This window comes from Oryctolagus cuniculus, chromosome 2, assembly GCF_964237555.1.
Source record: "Oryctolagus cuniculus chromosome 2, mOryCun1.1, whole genome shotgun sequence".
NCBI lineage: Eukaryota > Metazoa > Chordata > Mammalia > Lagomorpha > Leporidae > Oryctolagus > Oryctolagus cuniculus.
The window spans coordinates 66,876,706-66,900,438 of NC_091433.1; the positions used below are offsets into that span (position 1 = coordinate 66,876,706).

The following is a 23,733-nucleotide window of genomic DNA, read 5'->3' on the forward strand; positions in this document are numbered from 1 at the left end:
AATGCCTGGGTCTGAGTACCAAACACCACATACCTGCACAATCTCCCAACGTCACCCACTCTCACCGCCACCTCTCAGGTTCCAGCTGCTGTTGATTATACCTCTTCCCTCTGCAGCCACAGACTGCACCTGTGCTTGGCCAAGGCCTCTCCATGTGCTCTCCACTTAAGCAGGGACACCTAGCCCCGGGTTCCAATCCTTACAAGTCTGACCTATCTGACAGATACATGGTGGTCATGCCAGTCACGTCCCATGGCTAGAGAGGACAGAGAAATTGTTCTGCCCTGGCTTTTACCTACTGGGAGTGAGCTCCGACAAGTCACAGGATCTGCATGAGCTTCTCTCCTCAACTTCAGAATGACCCTGTGTACTAAAGGGAAAGGGATGAATCTAGATTTGCACTAGATTGTCTGCAATCTGAGGATTCCGTAAGCTCTACATTTACACAGCAAGTAAGATGGAAGACACCTTTTTCAATATACAAAATTTACATTATACACAAGTATGGTGCATATAAAACAAAACACAAAGCTTGCGTGCCATAGGCTGCCAACCAAGACCATCCTCAGAAAACATTAGGTCCAAGAGAAGGGAAAGCAGTGGCATGGGAGGGGTGCTCTGTGCTCTCTGCCCCTGAGCCACGTCTGCTCTGAGACTCATTTCCAACATGGTACTCTAGGCAGCCAGAGCTAAAAGATCACAAGATGAAGCTTGGTGCTCTCTTTCCCCAGAGCAAATGCCACTACACCAGACCACTGCCCGCAGATCCACTAGGGCAAGTGAAATCAGATGCACACAGCAGGCGGCTTGGGAGGTGAAGGGCTGACAGCAGAAGGCAGGGAGCAGGCTGCCTGCTGGGCCCTGGGGCGGGGAGGGGGGGTTGTGTTCTCGCCTCCTGCCCCGCCCTCTTTCCAGGCTAGCAGGCCTGTGGGAGCAGGCCTCCTCCTCCCTGGTGCTACCTGCCCAGTCACGCCCTGATCTCAGACGCAAGGACAAGCTCCCTGTTGGGCAAAGCCATCCTTGTGCACATTCTGGGAACAAGGAAGGGGCATTCTTTTTGAATACATCAAAATTGCTCATTCTGGGCACGTCCAAAATCAATGCTTTTGAGGATGGCCCAAGTACGTGAGCCCTGCACCCCATGGGAGACCAGGAGAAGCACCTGGCTCCTGCCATCGGATCAGCACGGTGCGCTGGCTGCACCGGCCGCGGTGGCCATTGGAGGGTGAACCAACGGCAAAGGAAGACCTTTCTCTCTGTCTCTCTCTTTCACTGTCCACTCTGCCTGTCAAAAAAAAAAAAAAAATGGATTTTACTTCTACCTGGATAATTTTTTGTCAATTTTAGTTTAGAGAACAGAAAGGAGACATAATTTTCTCTCTGTAAAAACTAACAATAAGCAGTTTTGTTTATAAAAACATATGTCAGTTTCTCTGCCTCACCATCATATTATTATTTGTTTTCTGAAGTCAAATAGCTGAGTTTATTTAACAATAACAGCCAAGCCCTGTGTGTACCCACCAGGGAGCATTGGGGGACATGAGGGGTAGGGGGCTTCCATGCTGTAGGCTCCTGGTAGGTCCTTGGATGTGTCCTGGCCACGTGTGGCATGCATTAGGTAGGAAATATCCCCAGGGTTTGTGCATTAGCTCATTTTGTGGTGCTGAAAATACTCAGGGCTGGTAACTTACAGAGGTTTATCTGCCTTCAACTCTAGTGATGGGAGGGTCCAAGCAGCATGGCACCAGCATCCTGGCGAGGCCCCCATGGCTGCAGGAGCAGAGAAGCTGAAAGGGAAACAGCAAAAGAGGTCAAGCATGTAGGCCATCCTCCCTTACAACAACCCGCTCTTTATTTTCTCTTCTTTTTTTTTTTTTTTTTTTAAAGATTTTTATTTATTTATTTGAGAAAGTCACAGACAGAGAGAGGGAGAGACAGTGAGAAAGGTCTTCCATCTGCTGGTTCACTCCCCAGATGGCCACAATGACCAGAGCTGGGCCAATCTGAAGGCAGGGGTCAGGAACTTCTTCCGAGTCTCCTACACAGGGCAGAGGCCCAAGCACCTGGGCCATCTTCCACTTTCCCAGGCCATAACAGGAGCTGGATCAGAAGAGGAGCTGCTGGGACTCAAACCTGTGCCCATATGGAATACTGGGGCGCAGGCAGAGGCTTAATCTACGATGCCACAGTGCCAGCCCCTCAACCTGCTCTTTCAAAGAAGTCGCTCACTCCACATGGCCAGCATCAATCTCAGGGTCCTAATCATCTTTCCCTAAGCCCCACCTCTTAAACTACCTCTCAGCACCACTACACTGGGGATCGGGCCTCTAGCCCGTGAAACATTTTGGGGACAAGCGACATCCACACCAGCAGTTCACCAGTCTTCTGAGGTAGTGGGGATAAGGACTGTTCTTATTTTTCAGAAGAGGTAATTAAGGGCTAGAGAGGTTAAGGGCTGCTCCAAGACCTTGTGACTTGTGGCGGTCATGAGAGGCAGAAAATTCAATATGGTCCACAAAGCGCTCCGCCAGGGGAGTGACCAGGGACCCTGTTCTTGCCCTGGGCCCACCCAGGACCACCCAGTTAAAGTGTTCTGACCTTGAGGGAACTCAGGCAAGCTAGAAAGGCCCAGTTTACGGGACATGCACAGTGACCCAGCTTGCCAGCACAGTGATCCTGCTTCCTTGTTCATCTATTATAATACAATCAGCATTGCGTCTTTCCCTCCTCCCGCCGTGGGCGTTCCTGATGCATGCTGGGAAGCCGCATGCACAGAGAGCTCGAGATATGCAAGTCCCAGATGTCAATCAAAAACGCCAGTCATGAGCATCACGGCCACATCACCGGTCAATGCCCCTCAGATTTCAGGGATAAAAGCCTCCAACCACAGCAAAAGGGAGCCAGGTTTTCTCTCCACCGACTCATTCGTCTTTTGGAAGGGACTTTAATGAACTTTGCTTTGCAAGCCCTACTTTTATCTCCCTGAACTGTAATTCAGTACTCTGGTTGGAAGAAAAGAATCCAGGCCAATTGACTGCCGGGGGTGGCGGGAGGAAATAGAACGCAGCCCCTGATTTTTGCGCTGTTCTCATGAGGACCCAAGGCCGTGACTCTGCTACGGTTTATACTGCCCCTCTTTGCCATCTCCACCCGACACAGCTCCATGCATTGAACCAGGGCAAACGAGGGACCTTTCTTGGTCACCAGACAGCCCCGCACAAAAGTGTTGCCTTAGCCGATTCCCGGGGGAAAGGGGTGGCACAGCACAGTCACAGACAGCAGCAGGGAACAGGGACTGAAATTCTTGTCCCCCATGAGGCCAGGCCGTGCCTAGATACGGGGTCTCAGACTTCGTGCCAGGCCGTGCCTAGACACGGGGATCTCAGACTTCATGCCAGGCCGTGCCTAGACACAAGGGTATCAGACTAAGAGGCAAATGTTAGCGGGACAGTTTTCTTACCCACCGCTCACTGCTGCCCAGGGTGAGCAAGGCAGGGATTCTCTCTGCATCCCTGTGTCTTCTGTCACCCAGGGAAAACAATAAAACTCACTCCACAGGATCCTTGGGAGGGGGCTCTGAGACAAAAGGACTTTGTAAGTAGTAAACCTCTCTCACAGTGTCACCATTGTTATTAATAGGCCATTGGAGTTCGGAATACAAAAATAACAGATGGTTTCTGCTTCCTCTACAGAGATTACAATCCAGGAGGGATATACACTATATTGACATGAAACTGTTTCAAAGGGAACAGCCCTCCGGAAGAAGAACATTGTTAAGATTCTCTTAAGTTTAGTCTAATTTTCCTACAAATGTGATCACAAAGTGGGAAGGGGATATATTCTCAGGGAGCATAAACGGAGACTTCCGGTAGCACATTTTTGCTTTAAGGATGCTTGTTGAAATGTCCTAGCCCTAGTCCTTTTATTTTGCAGCCGGCCTTCTTGTCTGTCACCTCCCACATTATTTCATAGCCACTTAAAGAATGTTTTCCGCACCATTACTTTATAATAGCGTGAGTGACACAGTCACAGGGATGGGAAGATGTTAATTGACCCAAACAATGACTGTTTAAGAAAACATTGTGTGAGTCAGCCAGATCCCTGCTCCAGAGTCACCCAATGGCACACCTGACGTCCTAGTGGACAGTGTGGAGGAGCCACCAGACGAGGGACGTGCAGTAGAAATTTCACGTGGTCTATGCTCTGGCCACACCATTCTAGACGGATCCCACAGATATGGGGGCATTCGTACTGTTTCCAAATGTTGCCCATTCATTGATATTTTACTACCTTAGCATTGTCATTATTTAAAATCACCCACATTTACCTAAAATGCAAGGGCATCATTCAAGTGATGGCACCTTAACAGGGCAAAAAAACATTTAAAGGGCCACGAGCCTATGGAGAGAGGTAGAGACAAGTAATTTGGGGTGGGGGGACCGGAGTGGGGCACTTTTTAAAGGCTGAGTGCTCTCAATGTGTTGAACAAAAATACATTTTGAATACGCTTGAATAGAAAGTCAATGTGCTGAGAAGAAGATGTATTCCAGTTATGATCACAGGCCAACTTTTCCGTGCCACTGGAAATCGCTCCTTTTGGAATCAATAGTTCTGATCGCTGCCTGTTTGAAAGGACTTTGGGTTCTGTCTGTTTTGAAAAGCTCAGCCACAGTCATCCTGCCGGTTTCCCTGGGAGGCCCCCGTAAACACCCTGGAGGTGGGGCTTGATTAAGGATTTCTGCCTGGCCTTCTGGGGGTGGGGACTGGGGGCTCAGAACCTAAACCTGCTTTGTCAAACCCAGGGCACGGATTGTGTAATATCCCTCAGCCACATCTGCCTGAGAGAAGCTGGATGTGGGAGTTCTATCTCTGGTTGCCAAAGGATACATTAGATTCTTTTTGGTGTTTGTTTGAATAATGGAACAGACAGCCTAGGCTGCTGAGCTGAACAGAGTGTATTTTTATTCTGAATGGGCAATTAGAGATCCTGACTTTAAAGAGGCAAAATTCCTTCTCTGCTTGAATTAGCACATCAATCTATTAATCGGCAAATATTGAGTGAGCTTCTGCAATGGAACCTTTGACTTCCCTGTTTAACAACTCTTGACGAATTCTCTAGTATCCTATCAAGAAAAAAATGTCCGGCACCAAATCATGTTAAAACGTGTTTGTTTTTCCTTTTCATTTTGCGCTAGCAAAGCAGAGATGGCTTCTTCACTTCTCTGCTACAGCTTTCTATCAGCAAAGCAAATTTAGGTTTCTCCACTTAAAAGATAGACTGGGGAGAAGATCACAGAGCCCAGCAGTCACCGGATCTGGCTCGTGCATCCCAGTCCGCAACACGCAGAAGCATCATCTGGTGGTAACCGTCTTGCCATTAGCCTGCAGAATTTCGCTTGGGAACCACTGACTTCATCTTAGGGGCAAGGAAATTGAGGGTTGCACAATTTGTGGCCCTGCTGGGCCCAAAGACCCCAAACCTCTTCCCAAATCATGGTCCTACCTAGCTCACCAGAGCTCCCAGTATACTCAGTCATTTCCGGGATTCCAGAGTGACACACTCCTCAATGAAATTCTCAGTGGACTTTTGGATTTATCTGTTTTCTTTCTTTCCCCTGCATTTCCACTTTTTATGAAAGTATATCGGGTCTCAGTTTCTTTAACAGCAGGAATTTTTATTACAAGTGACCAATAGCTCAAAATTCTATATGGTCAATCTTCTGACTGATTTGACCAACTGCAGATTGAAAATATTTGAAAAAATACTGCGTGTGTATTGAACATGCAGAGACATTTTTTCAATCATTAGTCTCTAAACAATGCAGCATAACATCTGTTTACACGGCACTTCTATCAGGCATTACAAGTAATCTAGAGACGATTTATTTATTTTTAAAATTTTGTTTAATTCCTTGGAAAGGCAGAATGTCAGAGAGGGGGAGAGACAGAGAGAAAACCAGATCTTCCATCCACTGGTTCACTCCCCAAATGGCTGCAACAGCCAGGGCTGGGCCAGGCCAAAGCTGGGCCCTGGAAGGCCATCTGCATCGCCCCTGTGGGTGCAGGGGCCCAAGGATGTGGGCCACCTTCTACCATCTTCCCAGGCACAGTATCAGGGAGCTGGCTTGAAAGCAGAGCAGCCAGGACTTGACGCAGTGCACTGATGCGGGATTCCAGAGCTCAGGTGGCAGCTTAGCCTGTTGCACCACCATGTCGCTCCCCCTCTTCGTGGAGGAACGACACAGGACCCTGCGCTGTTCTTTCGTCTGCTCGGCCCTCCCCGGGTTTGCTGCTGGTTCTTCCCGGGTTGGCTACTATCCCTTCCACCTCCGTGGAAGGGCAGTTCCCCCTGGCCGCATTCCCCACTTCCGCAGGGGAGCGGCACACCGCCGGCCGGCTCTCTCGGGGGCTGCACGGGTTCCCTCAGATGTTCCCCATAGATGTTCCTGGTGCATGCCGTCTCTCTCCTCCTTTATAGTCCTCCTCCGCCAATCCCAACTCGGCTGCCCACACGCCGAGTACGCTGCTCTCCAATCAGGAGCAAGTCCTACAGTTAATTGGTTGAACTGGAGGCAGCTGTGCGGAAGCTGTTTACTTCTCTCCCAGCGCCATATTGTGGGAGAGCAGATGCATAGAATAAGTCCTAATTCGAGTAACTTAGTCTAGTCCGGATTGCTCCCCACACCACCATGCCTCCCCTAGGGATACAGGATTGTGTAGGTTATGTGTAAACACTAGGTCAGTTCATATAAGGACTTGTGAGTCCTCAGATTTTGGTATCTTTGAGGGATTCTGGAACCCACACCTGCCCTTTATACCATTTTTTTTAAATTTAGCATTATATCATGTGGTTTTTGTCCCTCTCACGAAAAACATTTGAGGACATTATTGGTAAAAGCTAATATGAATGGATGAGGACTTCCCCAATCATCTCATATTATTGATCCCTCTAGTTTCCAGTCTTAAATACAGCAGCAGGGGGAGTCGTGCCAGTGGCTAACCCTTTGGGCACACCCTAAGGGAGCATGTGCCTAGTACTCTGCTCTGCTCCCCTGGGGAACTGCTGAGTCTGGCTTCGCTTTCAGACTGCACACCAGTGGCGGCACAGGGATACGTGTTTGACCTGAGGCTAAAGAATGTTGCTTCGCACTGCTGCTGGGTAACGATGGCGACCTCATTATCCCACACACCTTTTATTAGGGGAAACACATATCCTGATTTGTGTATTTGGTTCTGGTACAATTACTAATAGCTCCCTTTAATGGTTTGAATATGTCCCTCCAAAGGTCATGTGTTAGAATCAAGACTCCAGGCTGGTGTTGTGGCTAGTGAGTTAAGACTGCATCTACAATGCCAGCATCCCATATTACAGAACTAGTTCGAGTCTCAGCTTCTCCACTTCCAGTCCAGCTCCCTGCTATTCAGTCTGGGAAAACAACAGAAGATGGCTCAAGTCCTTGGCCCCCTGCCACTCACATGAGCGACCCGGATGGAGCTTCTGGCTCTTGGGAAGTGGAGCCCAGTGGGAGGTGTTTGGGTCGTTGGGGTGGGACCCTCGAGAATGGATGGATGCCTTTGCTGCTCCAGGACGAGTTGTGATAGAGCAAGATTACCCCTCCTGGTTTTCTCTCTTTCCTACTTGCCTGTTGCCCTTCCATTTTCTGCCAGGAACTGACACAGCTCCAGGCCTTTATCAGATGCAACAGCCCAAACCTGAACTTCCCACCCTCCAGAACTGTGAACGAAAATAAATCTCTTTCCTTTATAAATCACCCAGTCTGACATGTTCTGTTAGAGCAACAGAAAATGGACTGAGACACTCCCCTTTCCTTCTAAGAAGTGTTGGCACTGGCAGAGCAATAATGCGGTCACCACCGCACGCTCTTCCTGGTTCACCCATGGAAGCTTCCTGCTGGGCAGGTGCGTGAGGTGGCAGCACCTGCTTCTGCCCCTTCCGGAGCACTGGTCTCCAACCCGCAGAGACCCGCCGAGAAGCAGCTGGCCACCTGCTCCTCCAACCTACCCAGTATTTCTATTGAGAGTGACAGAAATTCGGTTTGGGATCTTAGATTTTTATGTATGGTGCTGGCATTGAATATTTCTGATGGTCTAAACATTTCTCCACTTCATTTTTAGTTTCCTGACAGCGCTACACACAGACGATCAGTCCTGCCATGGATTCGCAGTCTTTCAGGTTAACGTTTAAAAAGACTAACAAAATTTGTGATGATTCCGATGCAAAAACCTTTCCTCTGGAGAGAATTAAGGAAGGCAGAGCAGACCTGGAGTGGCGACAAGGTTCTATCTTTGAGTACAAGCATGGAAACAGAATATTTTGTTATTTTTTTAAATCTCGGTAATCAACTTGCTGTTATTATCCGATATGAAAGTAAATATCACCAAAACTCCGTCCGCCAAAACAAGCACTGGACACGTTTGGCTCGGAGCTCCCCTACCCTTCCCCGCGGTGCCCTAAGTGGAGTCACCACAGCCTTGTAGGTTGGGTCCCGTCTCTGTCGCCTCCCTGGGCCGCAACAGTCTCTCCTTGCATGGAGAGGGAAGTTCAAGGTGGCTACTGCTCCTCCCCCATAGCCGCCCTCCCTGGCCGGTCCTCCACCGTCCTGGGATTCCACTCCTGCCCCTGTTACGAGTGGTGGCACTCCGAGCTGTGGTCCCCACCCACCAGAGCCCAGTGGAGGTGCAGGTGGGCACAGGGACAGGCCGCCTCTCCCTCTGCCACCAACACTTCCGGTCTTCACAGGAGCGGCACATCAGTCTGTGGGGTGCCGGCAGCGGTAACGGGAAATCCTGCCGCTCCCACTGGAGTCCACAGCAGTATTATTTACCATAACCAAAAGGCAGACGCAACTCAAGCAGCCACCAATAGATGAACGAATAAATGAAACGCGGTATCTACGCACAGGGAATATGATTCAGCCTTTCCAAGGAATGAAATCCTGAAATTTGCTACAAGAGGGATAAACCTTACACACACGCTAAGTGCAAGAGGCCAAATACGAAAGGACAAACAGCGTCCTTTCCATCTACATAATACACTGAGAGTCAACAAATTCACGGGGATGTGAGTAGAGCAGAGGTCACCAGGGGCTGCGGGGAGGAGGGAAAACAAGAAGTATTGCTCAATAGGTACAGAGTTTCAGTCTGCAATGGTGAGAACGTTCTAGAAATGGCTAGTGGCAATGGCTGGGTAACATGGTGACCCTGCTTACTGCCCCACACCTGCACACTTGAAAGTGGTTAAGATGGCAATCTTATGCATATTTTACCATAATTTTTAAAAAGCTAAGACAGAAAGAATTACAGTATAAGAGGGTGAATACCTAAAGCTTCTACCTAAAGACTCGGTCTCCCATGCGAGGCACCCAGCAACATTTCCCATCCCTCCCCACCTGGCTGCGCCACCCTCCGTGTGTAGCCACACCCCTGCCACCCCAGCACTGCTTCTGCTTCCTCATAAGTCAACCCCCACTCTCTGCTTCCCACTGGCTACCCTGGGTTCTTCTTCCCTTAGGGCCCTCTCTCTTCTTCCTGAGGTCTCTGGGTCAGCCCAGGGCCCCGGGGTGCTCACTGCTGCTCCCAGGCCCAAAGGCCTCGGGGAGGAGGAAGAAACCCAGCTCTCGGAGGAGCCAGGGTACCTGTGCAGGGCGGTCGGGGCGTTTTCATTGTTCTGGCTGGCAGGCTGCTACCCGCTGGGCTTCCTACTAGTCACCAACCAAAGCAAACACATCTCCTGGAAAAAGGAGAGTGGAACTCAACCTGGAGGAATTGCTCCGCTAGCAAGCAACCGCTCCGCTCCCAGGGCCAGCGTGTCCCATCCTGAGGCCCAGCAGGCTCTGGTTTCTAATGATCTCTTGCCTGCTGGCATCACAGCAGGTCTGAGCTTCCCCCCCGCCTTTTTTTTTTTTTTTTTTTTTTACATATTTTTTTTTTATTTTTTTTATTTTTTGACAGGCAGAGTGGACAGTGAGAGAGAGAGACAGAGAGAAAGGTCTTCCTTTGCCGTTGGTTCACCCTCCAATGGCCGCCGCGGCCGGCGCGCTGCGGCCGGCGCAGCGCGCTGATCCGATGGCAGGAGCCAGGAGCCAGGTGCTTTTCCTGGTCTCCCATGGGGTGCAGGGCCCAAGCACCTGGGCCATCCTCCACTGCACTCCCTGGCCACAGCAGAGGGCTGGCCTGGAAGAGGGGCAACCGGGACAGAATCCGGCGCCCCGACCGGGACTAGAACCCGGTGTGCCGGCGCCGCTAGGCGGAGGATTAGCCTAGTGAGCCGCGGCGCCGGCCCCCCCCGCCTTTTTTTAATTATTATTATTTTTTTTTTCTTTGACAGGCAGAGTGGACAGTGAGAGAGAGAGAGAGAGAGAAAGGTCTTCCTTTACCGTTGGTTCACCCTCTAATGGCCGCTGTGGCCGGCGCAGCGCGCTGATCCGAAGGCAGGAGCCAGGTGCTTCTCCTGGTCTCCCATGGGGTGCAGGGCCCAAGCACTTGGGCCATCCTCCACTGTACTCCCTGGCCACAGCAGAGAGCTGGACAGGAAGAGGAGCGACCAAGACAGAATCCGGCGCCCCGACCAGGACTAGAACCTGGGGTGCCGGCACCGCAGGTGGAGGATTAGCTCACTGAGCTGTGGCACCAGCCTGGGCTTCCCTTTAAGGTCCACCTTCTCACCCCCCCTCCCCCCACCACCACCACGCTTGGTCTCCAGTCTCCAGAATCTCTCTTTACAAATGGCGGGAGGGCACTGACCGTTTCTTCTGTCCCGTAAACACACACAGTTCAGCCTCAGGGTTTTGGTTGGGCCAAAGTTGAGCCAGATGGGCCGCCAGGCACAGACACTCACAATCCAGGTGCATGGGGCTTCAGGGGCCCTGGAGCAGCTAACGAGCCCCCACCCCCACTCCCCATTTACCAAAAGCTCCGTCCGGGGGAAGGTGCTTGGTTCCTGTCCAGCGCTCGGATTCTGACACGTGCAGATATCTGTCAGGCTTGGTGGCCTCTGACAGCTGCAGGGAGTCAACACAAGGTCCCCAGAGACTACCCCCAGCCCAGGTTGAAAGAGCCACACTTGCAGTGGGCTGGGCCCTGGACTCTGAGTCTCTGGGAGATCTCTCTCTCCTTTTCTCCCCGTCTATTCCCCCAACACATCCTGTGTATATGATTTTGCCTTTTAAATAATAATTTTTTTTCATCAGAGTAACAGGGAAAGATGGAGGGAGGAAGGGGAGACGAGGGGAGGGGAGGGGAGGGGAGGGGAGGGGAGGGGAGGGGAGAGGAGAGGAGAGGAGAGGAGAGGAGAGGAGAGGAGAGGGCCTTCCATTGGCTGGTTCTTCCAAACGACTGCAACATCCAGGGCTGGGCCAGGCCGGGAGCCAGGATCTCCAGCTTCCTGGCCTCTCACACAGGTGCAGGGGCCCAAGCACTTGGGCTGTCCTCCACTGCTTTCTCAGGTGCATTAGCAGGGAGCTGGACTGGAAATGGAGCAACCGGGACCTGAACCACTGCTCCAGTGTGAGATGCTGGCATCCACTGGCCCTGATGCTGCTCCATTGAGTGGCCACTTTGTGAGCCAGCGGATGCTTGATGAAAAGCTAAAAGCCCCCCGTTCTGTACCTGCCCTGCCTTTTCACCCATCCAAACAAACAAAACTGCAATAATAGCAGCAATAAGGCAATGATCTAATCACATCCAGATAGGAGAAAGGTCTCTGTCTCCTTCTCACTGTTTCCGTCACCCCAAATCACTGTTGCCGGAACACGACCTCCACCATCTCAGTCAAGGACCGATTGTCCTTCGTGGTTCCATCATCCACTTATCATACCATGTCTTTGAGAGTGTGCTGTGATGTTTCTGCTCCTGTGTGCTTTGAGCAAACAGCCCAAGGATTTCTTACAGAGAAGAAGGCTCATTGCTCAAAGCAAGCCCCTAGAGGATAGACTAGCTTCTGGAAGCATCCTAAAACATTCCCGATATGTAGTAAGACACCCAAGGAACACTCAAGGGACTAGGAGCCTTAACATACGACATGCTCACTCTGCTCCCTTCTGGCTTACCACAGATTAGGAATGGCTTAGGCAGCCTGTCCCAGACAAAGAGCAGGTTTAGTGAGGGAGCTCCCAGGTTCCCAACATTGCCCATATGTTGCAAGACAGGAAAGAACACAAAGGGTCTGATTTTCCTGGAATCTCATTGCCCAGTAGCCCAGCTGTAGCTTTCCTGGTGTGTGCAGTTGGCACAAGGTGCCATCCCCAAGCAGAAGGCAGTTTCTAGGAACTCCAGAGTACAGTTATTGTATAGATGTGCAATCCTTCAGGCCCCTAGGCCAACATCAACAAAGGGCCCAAAGCCACCTGCTCGCTTCTCCCTGGCCTTCAAACCAGAAACGCCATGGGAGTTGGCCAAACAGGTCACAGGAACAAGCCACAGATGCAGCTGCTATAAGCCCTTCAGCCAAGCAAATCAGTGTCCATTCTCTTCCACCATTAAAGATACCTGACTGGGGTGGGCGTGTGGCCTAGCGACTAAGACTGGATTTTAGGACAGCCATGACCCACAATAAAATGCCTGGGTTCAAGTCTCGACTCTGCTCCCAATTCCAGCTTCCTGTTAATGTGCACTTTGGGAGGCAGCAGGTGATAATTCACGTGGTTGGCTCTGTGTCATCCACCCGGGAGACCTGGAGCAAGTTGCTGGCTTCTGACTTTGGCTTGGCCCAGCCCCAGCCAATTGCAGGCATTTGGAAAGTGAACCACGAAGATGGGCTGTGTCTCTGTCTCAGTCTTATAAATAGAGAGGGAACAAAAAGACCCCCTGCCTTTTACCTGTGCTTAAGAAAGGGCATGACACAGTCTTGTTTCGGCAACAGGACTCCCCCAGCGGCTGGGCTGCCGGATGCAGGTATCACAGAGAGGTTGCCTGGATGCCTTTTTTTTTTAAGATTTATTTATTTACTTGAAAGTCAGAGTTACACACAGAGAGAAGGAGAGGCAGAGAGAGAGAGAGAGAGAGAGAGGTCTTCCATCTGCTGGTTTACTCCTCAATTGGCTGCAATGGCTGGAACTACACTGATCCAAAGCCAGGAGCCAGGAGCTTCTTCTGGGTCTCCCACATGGATCAGGGGCCCAAGGACTTGATACATCTTCTATTGCTTTCCTAGGCCACAGCAGAGAGTTGGACTGGAAGAAGAGCAGCCAGGACTAGAACCGACATTGATATGGGATGCTGACACTGCAGGTAGCGGCTTTACCAGCTACGCCACCGCACCGGCCCTTGCCTGGGTGTCTTAAAAATGTTTTATTCCTGAGCCGGCGCCGTGGCTCAATAGGCTAATCCTCCACCTTGCGGCGCCGGCACACCGGGTTCTAGTCCCGGTTGGGGCGCCGGATTCTGTCCCGGTTGCCCCTCTTCCAGGCCAGCCCTCTGCTGTGGCCAGGGAGTGCAGTGGAGGATGGCCCAGGTGCTTGGGCCCTGCACCCCATGGGAGACCAGGAAAAGCACCTGGCTCCTGGCTCCTGCCAGGATCAGCGCGGTGCGCCGGCTGCAGCGGCGGCCATTGGAGGGTGAACCAACGGCAAAGGAAGACCTTTCTCTCTCTGTCTCTCTCTCTCACTGTCCACTCCGCCTGTCAAAAAAAAAAAAAATGTTTTATTCCTTACACAAGAGAAGGTTCAGACTATGATGACAGCAACAGGAAAAGTATCAGCAGGGGAAGGTGCCAGGGTGTCCCCCAGAAGCACACGGTGGCATCTCGCGAACTGCATCATTACTGCCTATGGGACTTCATTCATTCATTGCTTTATTAAGCAGACATGGATAGTGTGTGTGAGTGTGAGTGTGAGTGGAAGGCACCCAATGGGGTTTCTTTCTACCCTGAGTACCTCAGAGTCTCTTGGTAGGTGGGCAAGTGTCATGTTGGCTACCTGAGGCTCAGTATTCTGTCATTGGGGCTGAAGACAGATACAGGTTGGACTGAATTCTCTCTTCCCACAGTTTTTAGTAAAGAGCAAGCAGGAGTGTGCCCAGAAAGGCCAAAGGAGTTTTTTTAAAAAGAGATTGAGTGACTAAAGGCTGCTACGGGGAATGGGAATGTGGGATAAGAGAGCCTGTTTACAGGACGGCTGGAGGGCTGTGGCATAACCTCCCCCCCCCCCCACCAATGTATGCCCAGGAAGCTCCCATTAGAAAGCCCTGAGTGTATTGCTGTAACAGGGTCATCAGCAAGAGGACAGGGGTTCCATGTGCCTTACAGAGTCAAAAAGACTCCACTGGGAAAATTGCACTCAAATTTGATCATGAAGAGTGGATGGGGGCTGGCCTTGTGGCAAAGTAGGTTAAGGTACTGCCTACAACACGGGCATCTCAGATCAGAGTACTAGCTAGAAGCCTGGCTGCTCCCCTCCTGCTCTAGCTGCCTGCTAATGTGCCTGGGAAAGCAGCAGAAGATGATCCAAGTGCTTAGGCCCCTGCCAACCACATGGGTGACCCAGATGGAGTTCCAAACTCCTGGCTTCAGCCTGACCCAATCCTGGCTGTTGCTGCATTTGGGAAGTGAACCAGCAGATGGAAGATCCCTCTCTGTCCTTGTCTGTCTCTCTGCCTTTCAACTAACTAAATCAATATTTTTTAAAAAGTGCATGGGAATTTTCTAGAAAGAAAGGATGAGGTTGGTGGGTCTCCAAAGCCAGCCCAGGGGGCGGGTGGTGTAGACAGTGAGCTATGCTACCTCCTGCAATGTCAGCATCCTTGGAGTTCCATCTGCTCTTCTTCCAGTCCAGCTCCTTGCTAGTGCACCTGGGAAAGGAGCAGATGGCCCAAGTGTTTGGACCCCAGCCACCCATATGGGAGACCCAGACAGATCTCCTGGCTCCTGGTTTTGACCTGGACCAGCCATGGCCTTTGAGGCCATTTGAGGAGTAAACCAGCAGATGGAAGATCTCCTTCTTTCCCTCTAGCCCTCCGCCTTTCAAATAAAGAAAAAGAAAAAAATTTTAAATCAATCTCAAGACAGATGCTGGTGATTCCATTTTTACTGAGGGAAATGAGAAAAAAAAAAAAAAACAAAGCACAAAGACAAGGTAGTAAGTTATTCAAGAAACTAAATTTATCCAACTTAAAGAAACTTGCTTTTAGGTGATGTCCTTTCTACATTGGGAGTGGTGCTGCTTTTCTTCCTCTTCTGAAATCTGGGTGAAAATAGATGGCTTTGTTATAACCTGTGTTCTCTCTTACCTGCCCTAATAAAAACAACAGACATTTCCCACATTTAAAAATAAAATGCATTGGTCTTTGAAATCCAGAGAACTGAAGATCATAGGGAGCTCACTGCAGGGCCAGGATGGTGCACAGGCTGTGTCACTGGGACAGGCCCTGGTGCACATGGCAGAGAATGGGGGTGGAGCAGTGGTTTAGGGTTAGATGAGGGAGGTCTCTGCTACAAGCCTGGACTTCACCTTGGGAAGCAGGGGTCACTAGGGGTGTGTCAGCGGAGGAGACAGGACATACTTGTGTCGTGGGCAGATTAACTTGGGTTGCAGCAAAGCATACTGACTGGAGAGGAGAGAGATGAACCAAAAAGGCCAGTGACACACCACTCCAGGTGTAAGATAAGGGTGTTATATACGACCAGAGACGAAGGGAAGGAGGAAACGGAGCATTGGTGTGATACATGCTTTAGGGACCACCTATCAGAAAGACCAGCATATCCAAGTATATTTGAGGATGTCTCAGAGCTGAGTGTTAAAACTTACAAATAGCATATTAGTCTTCCTGGCTCACAGAACCTAGTTCCCTAATCAACCTAGACAAGTTAAGAGCTCTGGGGTTACTACGACTCCTAAAAACATGTGCCTTTGGGTCCACTGGTCAGGCTATTTATCTGATGTTTCTGAAAACAAGAGATGATATATTTAGACTTGGGGGTTGGAGCAGGCACTTTAAGGGAGCTGAACAGATTTGCAAGTGTAGATAATAAAGCAATTGACACTTGGGCTTCAATGAGCGGTGGGTTAGGGGACTGTGTAGCCTGGCAAACTCTAGCTCCCGCACCCAGTATATGGAGCAGCTGCTACTGTGCACCAGGCAGTTATTGCAATGTGGGCACGAGGCCGGACCTCCCTATGTGTTGGACAAAGTTGAGAATCCGAATTTTTATTGTCAGCGAATTCAAGTCTAAAATATGGCAACAACATGTGAGCTGAAATCAATTTTGTTTTCAGACTGAATTTGTTCCAGTGACCTCCAGCCTGAGACCTTTGGTCTGGGGATTAGATAACTATTAAGCCAATATCTCCACAACAAGATATCATGGAAGAAAGAGCCACTTGAAGCCACCTAGTGATACAGGCGAAAACTGAACAGGCTGTGGGAATAAGAAAAGAGTTCAAAATAGTTTTTAAAGATTTATATATTATTTATTTGAAAGGCAAAGTTACAGAAAGGTGGGGAGGGTGAGAGAGAGAAAGAGGAGAGAGAGAGAGAGAGAGAGAGATAGATTACTGTCACATTTGCTGGTTCACAGCAGCCAGGTCTGGGCCAGCTGATCCCAGGAGCCTAGAACTCATCTGTGTCTCCCACGTGGGTGGCACAGCGTCAATGGCTTGATCCGTCACCTGCTGCCTCTGGGGTCTGCAATAGCAGCGAGCTGGAATCAGGAACTGAGAGCTGAGACTGGAACTCAGGCACTCCAGGATGGGATGGGAACATCTTAACTTCTGGGCCAAACACCTTCCCCTACGTGGCTGCATTTATAAGAATCTGCAAAGGGCTGCATTTCAGACTGCTGGGTTGTTTCTCATGCTCCTCACTTTGGGAGGACTCACTCTGAAAGCATTTACCGAGTCTATACTTGCCTTCACTTTTGTAGATTAACATGAAAACATATGCACTGTCTAGCAATCATACATGTGCTTAAAACCGACGATTTTTAAATATAAACTTGAATGCAATCTGCAATGAATGAAAGTGCAAAGAGGCAGAATATTATAGGCATTTGGAGCAAGGATTCTGGAGTCAGGATGTCTGGGTTTATATCCTGTCTCTAACATGTAGTCAGATGACCCTGAAAACCTACCATCCACAAGCCGCTTGGTCCATTCGTCTGCTCATAAGGTCCGCAGGAGGGTTAAAGGAGTGAAGGAAGCTGGGTTACCTGGGAAACCGATGGACATCTGCACACAGGATTTTTATTGGGGGTTGCTCTCAGGATCAGCTCCTATATGGGAAGGTAAAGAAGCAAGTTTGGACACAGGGAGAAGCTGGGATGCAATTTATTTCATCAAAAGCCTTGGCCAATCCCATGAGGAGCTCTGAAATGAATAGACCCTCCCAGAGCTGCCCTGGGGGAGGGTGCCTCAGTTACTGGATGCAGGCTGCTCCTGGGGCGGGGTGGGGGTGTGTGTGTGTGTGTGTGTGTCCCAGGCCAAGTAGCTTTCTTCAGTCAAGAGCAATTCCCAGAGAGGAACAGACCTGTGAGGGCTGTGGGCAGGCAGCATGCCCAGCAGCTCATGGGACAAGTGCTTCCCTCTGGAATGACGATCTGGACAAGGCCACACAGCTCCCACTACAAGACAACCCGCCTAGCAAGGCTAATTTTATATATGCACAGAAAAGCATTAGCAGCAATCGATGCATGATAACTTGCAACTATTAAGGTCATTTCCTGATTTTTCAAACTCCAAACAAAAATACTACATAATTAAAGAAGAACAGAATCATACAAGCTGGGAAGCATTTTCGGATTTCTCTCCTCCAATTGCCTTATTTACAGAAGAAAAAAAAAAACTGAAGGACAGAGAGAAACTGAATGGCTTGCCTGAGGTCGTGGCAGTCGATTTAAATTTAGGTCATTGGATTTCAAGTTCAGTGCCCCTTCCACCATATCACAATACAACACATTGCAACAGGAATGCCAAATAGATTCCATCTTTTGTGCCAACTCTAATGAGTTGGTAGTGGCTGCCTAGAGTAGGAGGCTCAGATCAGTGTGGGATTTTTTTAATTATTAAAAGAAGACTTTATTTTTTCGAGCAGTTTTAGGCTCAGAGAAAAACTGAGTCGAAGGTACAGAAATGTACCATCCATGCTATGCACTGATTTCTATGATATATGCACAGTCTCCCCCATTCCCAGGGCCCCGACCGCAGAGGCACGTTTCTTCCAAGCCATGAGAGTATTGAATGGAGTAGTTTTACTGCCCTAAAAATCCTCTGTGTTCTGTCTACTCAGCCATCCCTCCTTGCTGACCCCTGGCAACCCCACTTTTCTGCCCTCCTAAGATTTATAAATTAATTTATTTGAAAGGTACAGTGACAAGAGAGACCTTCCAGCCTCTGGTCCCACTTCCCAAATGCCTGCAATAATAGTGAGCGCTAGGCCAGGCCCGACTCAGGAATCGGGGGCCAGGAATTCCATCTGGGTCTCACACAGGGGTGGCAGGAACACACAGGCCATCACCTGCTGCCTCCCCGGCACACTAGCAGGGAGCTGGAATGGAAGCAGAGAGAGGCCTTGACCCCAAGTACTCTGATATTGGACACTGTTTCCTTAGTTTTGCCTTTACCAGAATGTTGTATAGTTGGAATCATACAGTCTGTAGCCTTTTCAGGCTGGCTTCTTCCACTTTGTAATGGGCATTTAAGTTTCCTCTATGCCACTTCATAGCTTCATACCTTAGTAGTAGTAGTAGTAGTAGTAGTAGTATGGAATAATATCTAATTGTCTGCTCAGTCTCCTAAATGCCTGTAACACCCTGAGCTGGATCAAGCTGAAGCCAGGAGCCAGTAACTAAATCCAAGTCTCCCCCAAGGGTGGCAGGGGCCTACCTGCTGAAGCCATCATCTGCTGCCTCCCAGGGTGTACATTAGTGGGAAACTGGAATCAGGAGTACAGCTGGGCCTTGAACCCAGGCGCTCTGATACGGGAGGTAGGCATCTTATACACCCTGCAAAACAGCCGCCCAGGCTTCGCTTTTTCTAACAACTTTGTCCTCCTTGTCAATGAGAGCTTTGCCTGGTTCCTAAGAGATGGCCTGTTTGTTGAAATGTCCAGATCAGAGAAATAGGACCTAACTAGCTGGTGCCAAGGGTAGCACCTACATGCTTTGTGCTGTTTGCCATCATGCACTTGCTGGAAGTCACCCTTTTTAAAAAGGCACTTACATATTTAAGCACACTTTTTGCATACAGTTGTCCCCAAGGCATCACAAAGAGGTCCCAACAAGAAGGCTTAATTTAGTTCACAATAAAGATCCTGTGAAAACACGTTTTTCATCTTTGCAGTTCAAAATGTTATATAAATTTCAAGCAGTTAAACAACATTTGAAACTATATTGGTACCAAAAAAAAAAAAAAAAAAAAAACCCTTATACTTTACTTCAGACATCGGAAACTTGTGAAATAAAAGTCCACGTTGGAGAAACACTATGGAATTTGCAGAATTAGCCAACTGTCTCGGTACTATTTTCCTTTATAAAAGCAACTTAGTAAAACTTACTATGAAAACCATGGAGGTCAATCAGCGGTTTTGGTGCCGTGCTTTCCCTGTCATGTTTTTTACAAATCAAAGGTAAGGAGGCCGGGGCACAGGTAAGTTACAGGTCTTGCTGCCTCTGGGCTGCCAGGAGAGACACACAGACAACAGGCTGTGCCCACTGACATGGTCCCAGGGCCCTGAGCTGTCACTGTGCCTGCTCTAGCTGCCACAGGGTTGCCTGAACCACTGCTGCAGGACACCAGACAATATGCCAAAGGAAGATGAGCAGTCGCAGCTATTAATAAATGCTGAATTTCACAGCAGATTTGAATGCTATATACATCGGATTGTGGTAGCATAACAGAAACAAATACTTTTATGTTTTAAAAAAATCTTACAGGAAGGGCTGATGGGCAAGTCATCTAAATCTAAACTTCAGATGGTCTAAGGAAAAACTTCAAAAACTCAAATTCACTAATTGAGTAGAAAAAGAGACTATAAGTTGATACTTAGATACGGGCATTTAATTTTTAAGAAGTAGTTGTCTCCTTGATTTTTAAACAAAATTGCTTCCTACTATGTTTCTGCCTCATCATTAGTTGCAGAGGATGATGTGAGTGTGTGTGTATACATGTATGTACATAAGCTTGCAAGTGAGGAAGCACTTCATTCAAAAAGCATATGACAACTAAGCAGAATCAAGGAGAAAGAGTTTGCTGGACTCTAAACATCTGTCTTCATTTCAGGCATCCTGGGCTTATACCATCAGGGCACTAAATGTCATGGATCACATTTTCTAGTCAAATGTACGAACATCTTTCCCACAGGCAGATTTTTACAACCATTCTCGGACATCCCCAAGACAGATGGCAAAGACCTGCCCAACTGTACACCCCCTCCACCACCATGAAACCTTAGCTGCAAACTAATTCCACAAAAGCTGATAACCATTGGCTTTCAAAAGCTAATAATCACACACTATCTGAAAATTTAAGAGTGAGATGTTGGCTCTTATCACCAAGAGTATGGTTTGTTCATGTGCGTAATAATTGTTATATTATTTTTTAATTTATTGGACAGATAGAGTTAGACAGTGAGAGAGAGAGACAGAGAGAAAGGTCTTCCTTCCGTGGTTCACCCCCCAAATTCGCGCTACGGCAGGAGCTACACCGATCCGAAGCCAGGAGCCGGGTGCTTCCTCCTGGTCTCCCATGGGGTGCAGGGCCCAAGCACTTGGGCCATCCTCCACTGCACTCCCAGGCCACAGCAGAGAGCTGGACTGGAAGAGGAGCAACCGGGACAGAATCCGGTGCCCCGACCGGGACTAGAACCCGGTTTATTTGAAAGGCGGAAGATTAGCCAAGTGAGCCACGGCACCGGCCCCGTGCCTAATAATTATTTAACAATAAAACTACCCCATTGCACAAATGAGGAAACCATGGCACAGCAATTTGTGTGTGTGTGTGTGTGTGTGTTTTAAACATTTGTCTAAGGTTAGATAGTGAAGTCAAATTCATACCGATAGAACTATGGAGGCTCTAATGGATTCAAACCTAGTTCTAATGGAACTAGGAGGTCTAATGGATTCAAACTTGGCATAAACTGTTGTTATCTCATGCACCTGTTCTCCACCTGGCCTGTTTGCATCATGTCTCCTAGCTTAGTCTAACATCTTGCCAACCCTTTAAAACATGCATCTGGCAAGTGTCACTTACCACCTGCCAGGGTAGCCATTGCTTATAACAAACAAACAAAAACCCCGCTATACACCATTGTATTATAATTGGCACTTTGGTAACCTTTTCAGAAAAAAAAAGTCCACAACTTGTACAGGTAAACAAACATGTGGCATTTTATATGGTACTAACTGAGGAACACTGAACAGGAAAGGTAAAATCACTGCAACTTCTTGACCAGCTCACATCAGTTTGAAAAGAACCACACTAGAGACTCGTTCTGGGTTCTATAAATTCTTTGTCCCAGAGATACACAAAAGTGCCAAGGGACTTGAAATCAGATTGACAGAGAAAAGTGAAATATTGCACTAGAGAAGAAAATGTCAGAATTGGTTTTAGCTAAGCTTTACAGTGTAACTGGAGGCACCAGTGTTGTAGAGTGCAGTTCCAGGCCCAGCTGGCTCCTCTTCTGACCCAGCTCCCTGCTAATGCGCCTCGGGGGCAGAGGAAGATGGTACAAGTGTTTGGGTCCCTGCCACCCATGTGGGAGATCTGGCTGGACTTCCTGGCTCCTGGTCTCTGTCTGGCCCAGCCCCAGCCTTTGAGGCCATTTGAGGAGTGAACAAGCAGATAGAAGATTTCTCTCTTTCTCTCTCTCTCTCTCTCTCTCTCTCTCTCTCACCTATCTCCCACCTCCCTCCCTCTCTGTCACTCTTTGAAATAAATAAGTTTTAAAACATAAAAAATAAAAGGGGGCCTGTGCTGTGGTGCAGTAGGCTAAGCCTCTGCCTGCAGTGCCGGCATCCCATGTGGGTGCCGGGTTGTGTCCTGGTGGCTCTACTTCCAATCCAGCTCTCTGCTATGGCCTGGGAAAGCAGTGGAAGATGGCCCGAGCACTTGGGCCCCCGCACCTGCATGAGAGACCTCAAAAAAGCTCCTGGCTCCTGGCTTCTGATCAGCCCAGCTCTGGCCATTGTGGCCATTTGGGGAGTGAGCCAGGGGATGCAAGACCTCTCTCTCTGTCTGTAACTCTACCTCTCAAGTAAATAAAGAAAATCTTAAAAAAATAAAAAATAAAAAACCTCCTCCGTTTGCTTGTGTTCCCATGGCAGATGGCTCCTGGAATCGTATCTTTCTTCTTTTGCAACGCAGGGCTTGGACTACATGATCACAAAAGCCCCCTTCAGCTACTCCTTGAGTGCCTGGAGCAATCTGCAGATGTGGTGAGTGCCATGCTGTGTGTGATGACCACTGAGAGGGCTGAGGACGTTTCCAGAGCATTCCAGGTGAGCATGGGAAGGTGACCAAGGCCGCCCAGCCTCGCACTTCTGGTGACGAGCAGCCTGGACTCAAGTCAAAGCTTATTGGAATAGACTTTAGATTTTTTTATAAGAGCAAAATACAAATAAAAATTTTACCACTTTAACCATTTTTAAGGGTGCAGTTCAGTGGCATTAATACAAAAAATGCTACACCCCCACCTCCATCTCTCTCCAGAATATTTTCACCATCTCAAAGAGAAACTCTGCACTCCTTAAACAACCACCCCCACACCCCTCTTCTCACCTGGTAACCTCTACTGAACTTCCTGTCTCCACTGGTTTTCCTAACTGTAGTACCTTCTATAAGCATACGAGATTTGTCTTGTGTGCCTGGCTTCTTTCACTCAGGATAATGCATTGAAGGGATATTTAGGTTGAGGCATATGTCAGCCCCCAATTCCTTTCTAAGGCTGAAATAAATATGTGCTTATCCATCCATCTGTGGATGGGCATTCAGGTTGTTTCTATATTTTGGATATGGTGAATGATGCCGTTGTGAATATGGGTGTGGGGGTAGCAGTTCCTGGACCTTGTTCACGCCTGAAACCATGGAATCACGAATTCCTTTGAGGTCACCTGGTGTAGAATCCTCTGTAACCAAGGAGGGAACAAAGGCCAAGAAACACCAAATGTCTCACCAAGGGCAGCCCAAGCAGAAGCCACTAAGGCCATGGGATCTAAAGTTTGAGTTTATCATTTGGCTGAATCATGCTATTTGAAATGCAGAGTTGAGAGAGAAAGGGTTGGGGTGGGGGAGAGAGAAAGGAAAAGGTCTTCTACCTACTGGTTCACTCCCCAAATAGCCACAATGGCCAGGGCTGGGCCAGACCAAAGCCAGGAGCCAGAAGTCTCTTCCAAGTCTTCCACATGGGTACAGGGGCCCAAGCACTTGGGCCATCTTCCACTGTTTTCTCAGGTGCATTAGCAGGGAGCTGGATTGGAATTGGAGCAGCCAGACACAAACTGACACCCATATGGAATGCCAGCATCACAGGCAGAGGCTTAATCCACTATACCACAATGCTGGCCCCAAGCCTGCCTACTATCTTTCCTTTTTTTTTTAAGATTTATTTATTTATTTGAAAGTCAGAGTTACAAAGAGAGAGAAAGAGAGGCAGAGAGAGGATCTTCCATCCACTGATTCACTCCCCAATTGGCCACAATGGCCAGGGCTGGGCCAGACCAAAGCCAGGAGCCAGGAGCTTCTTCCAGGTCTCCCAGTGGGTGCAGGAGCCCAGGGACTTGGGACATCT

General features: G+C 48.9%; 1 long non-coding RNA gene across 2 annotated transcripts in view; it reads right to left on the minus strand.

Moving 5' to 3' along the window:
- Window positions 1-1,550: 1,550 nt before the first annotated feature.
- Window positions 1,551-23,733, minus strand: part of LOC127487457 (uncharacterized) — a 43,946-nt gene continuing 21,763 nt past the window's right edge. Inside the window, exons 1-3 of one of the 2 annotated variants that reach the window (XR_007914284.2) lie at window positions 22,725-23,606; window positions 17,084-17,224; window positions 1,551-1,787 (exon numbers count right to left, since the gene is read on the minus strand). This is a non-coding gene — a long non-coding RNA (uncharacterized lncRNA). Of the gene's footprint in view, window positions 1,788-17,083; window positions 17,225-22,724; window positions 23,607-23,733 lie in introns of those variants that run through there. The other variant, XR_007914283.2, reaches the window with a different exon arrangement.